The sequence below is a fragment of the Sapajus apella genome, unplaced genomic scaffold, assembly GCF_009761245.1.
Source record: "Sapajus apella isolate SASKATOON/1434 unplaced genomic scaffold, GSC_monkey_1.0 scaffold22, whole genome shotgun sequence".
Lineage (NCBI taxonomy): Eukaryota > Metazoa > Chordata > Mammalia > Primates > Cebidae > Sapajus > Sapajus apella.
Window position 1 is genome coordinate 26,180,639 of NW_022436962.1, and position 2,977 is coordinate 26,183,615.

At 46.0% G+C, this 2,977-nt stretch overlaps 1 non-coding gene across 1 annotated transcript; it reads left to right on the top strand.

Annotated features, from left to right (window-relative positions):
• The first annotated feature begins 2,844 nt into the window (after positions 1-2,844).
• LOC116559141 lies at positions 2,845-2,977 on the top strand. Its single transcript, XR_004272336.1, has one exon. It is a non-coding gene; the product is annotated as a small nucleolar RNA SNORA72 (small nucleolar RNA).

Sequence of the window (2,977 nt, forward strand, 5' to 3'; positions counted from 1 at the left end):
TCAGCCTCCTGAGTCGCTGGGATTACAGGCACGCGCCACCATGCCCAGCTAATTTTTTGTATTTTTAGTAGAGACGGGGTTTCACCATGTTGACCAGGATGGTCTCGATCTCCTGACCTCGCGATCCACCCGCCTCGGCCTCCCACAGTGCTGGGATTACAGGTTTGAGCCACCGCGCCCGGCCAATGGCGTTTCACCATATTGGTCAGGCTGGTCTGGAACTCCTGACCTCAAGTGATCCGCCCACCTCAGCCTCCCAAAGTGTTGGGATTACAGGCGTGAGCCACCGTGCCTGGCAAATTTCTTTTTTTTTTTTTTTTTTTGAGGCGGAGTTTCGCTCTTGTTACCCAGGCTGGAGTGCAATGGCGCGATCTCGGCTCACCGCAACCTCCGCCTCCTGGGTTCAGGCAATTCTCCTGCCTCAACCTCCTGAGTAGCTGGGATTACAGGCACGCACCACCATGCCCAGCTCATTTTTTGTAGTTTTAATAGAGACGGGGTTTCACCATGTTGACCAGGATGGTCTCGATCTCTTGACCTCGTGATCCAGCCGCCTCGGCCTCCCAAAGTGCTGGGATTACAGGCGTGAGCCACCGCGCCCGGCAAATTTCTACTTTTTATAAGATACCCAGCCTATGGCAATTTGTAACAGCAGCCTGAATGGACTAAGACATTTAACAAAAATAAAAAGCTTATAAATTATGTTTCTTCCACTGAAAATTGAATCTTGGCACATTTAATGTCAGAAATGATGGGGAAAGAGGTGAAGAGAAAATAAAGGATCTAAAGGAACTGATGATTATCTTTTTTGTTACTGTTATTGAGGAATGCATTAATGAAATGCAGCCATATTTAATGTATGATTTTCTGATTTTTTTTTTTTTTTTTTTTTTTTTTGAGACGGAGTTTCACTCTTGTTGTCCAGGCTGGAGTGCAACGGTACGATCTCGGCTCACTGCAACCTCTGCCCACCCCGTTCAAGCGATTCTCCTGCCTCAGCCTCCTGAGTAGCTGGGATTACAGGCATGCACCACCACGCCAGGATAATTTTTTGTATTTTTAGTAGAGATGGGGTTTCTCCATGTTGCTCAGGCTGGTCTCAAACTCCCGACCTCTGGTGATTTGCCCACCTTGGCCTCCCAAAGTGCTGGGATTACAGGCATGCGCCACCGCACCCAGCTGGTTTTCTAATTTGACAAATGTAAAATATCCGTGAAACCACTACTACAATCAAGATATAGAATGTTGGGCTGGGTGTGGTGGCTCACGCCTGTCATCCCAACACTTTGGGAGGCTGAGGCAGGTGGATCACCTTAGGTCAGGAGTTCGAGATCACCCTGACCAATATGGTGAAACCTGGCCTCTACTAAAAACACAAAAATTAGCCGGGCGCGGTGGTGTAAGCCTGTAATCCCAACTACTCAGGAGGCTAAGGCAGGAGAATCACCTGAACCCAGGAGGCAGAGGTTGCAGTGAGCCATGATCAGGCCACTGAACTCCAGCCTGGGCAACAGAGCAAGCTGCGTCTCAAAAAGAAAATAAAGAGATGACATAAAATTATTACAATTATTTGTTTGAAGTGAATAAAGAATGTTTTCTGTATTACTCTTCTACGAATTAGAGTAGTCAATACCATTCAATCTCAACTGCTATCACTATTGAAATGGTCTCAAAAATAAACTGCCCTTTCAAAAATCAAGCAAATAAGCCAGGCGCGGTGGCTGACGCCTGTAATCCTAGCACTTTGGGAGGCTGAGGTGGGTGGATCACCTGAGGTCAGGAGTTCAAAACCAGCCTGGCCAACATGGTGAAACCCCATCTTTTTTTTTTTTTTTTTTTTTTGAGACGGAGTTTCACTCTTGTTTCCCAGGCTGGAGTGCAATGGCGCAATCTCGGCTCACCGCAACCTCCGCCTCTTGGGTTCAGGCAATTCTCCTGCCTCAGCCTCCTGAGCAGCTGGGATTACAGGCATGCGCCACCATGCCCAGCTAATTTTTTGTAGCTTTAGTAGAGACGGGGTTTCACCGTGTTGACCAGGATGGTCTCGATCTCTTGACCTCGTGATCCACCCGCCTCGGCCTCCCAAAGTGCTGGGATTACAGGCTTGAGCCACCGCGCCCGGCCGAAACCCCATCTTAAAAAAAAAAAAATCAAGCAAATAGAAAAGGAAAAATCTACATTGATTTCAAAAGTATAGCTGCCCTCATCTGAAAACTACTTCATCTTAAATTTCCTAATATGACCAAGGGCTGGCTGCGATTCAACACAGCTTGCAACAGCAGACTGGAGAGTGTCTTTCCAGAATAACTAGTATGTTTGCTTCAAGACAAATTATTTTTCAAGGCTTAGAGAAAGATGTGAAAACTAGATAATCCATTAAGAATCTTTTCTTAAAACTCCAAAACATTTCATTTATACTTCTTAGCTTACTTTTTTGTTACCCATACATATTAAAAACTTTTAAAAGTCCAAATTAAAGAAGCATGCCTAGATGTCATTAAAATAGCTATCAATGCCGGGCGCGGTGGCTCAAGCCTGTAATCCCAGCACTTTGGGAGGCCGAGGGGGGTGGATCACGAGGTCAAGAGATCGAGACCATCTTGGTCAACATGGTGAAACCCCGTCTCTACTAAAAATACAAAAAATTAGCTGGGCATGGTGGCGCGTGCCTGTAATCCCAGCTACTCAGGAGGCTGAGGCAGGAGAATTGCCTGAACCCAGGAGGCGGAGGTTTCGGTGAGCTGAGACGGCGCCATTGCACTCCAGCCTGGGTAACAAGAGCGAAACTCCGTCTCAAAAAAAAAAAAAAAAAAAATAGCTATCAATGCCCACAACAGTCCTGTAGTTCAAATACTTATGTCAAAATTGATTTTGTAATAGTCAGGACAGGCTAAACATTTGCTGTGTTAAGACCATGCATGTGTCCCTAGACCTAGTTCTTTCCTTAGGTCTGGTTTTATAAATACTGGTGATAAAC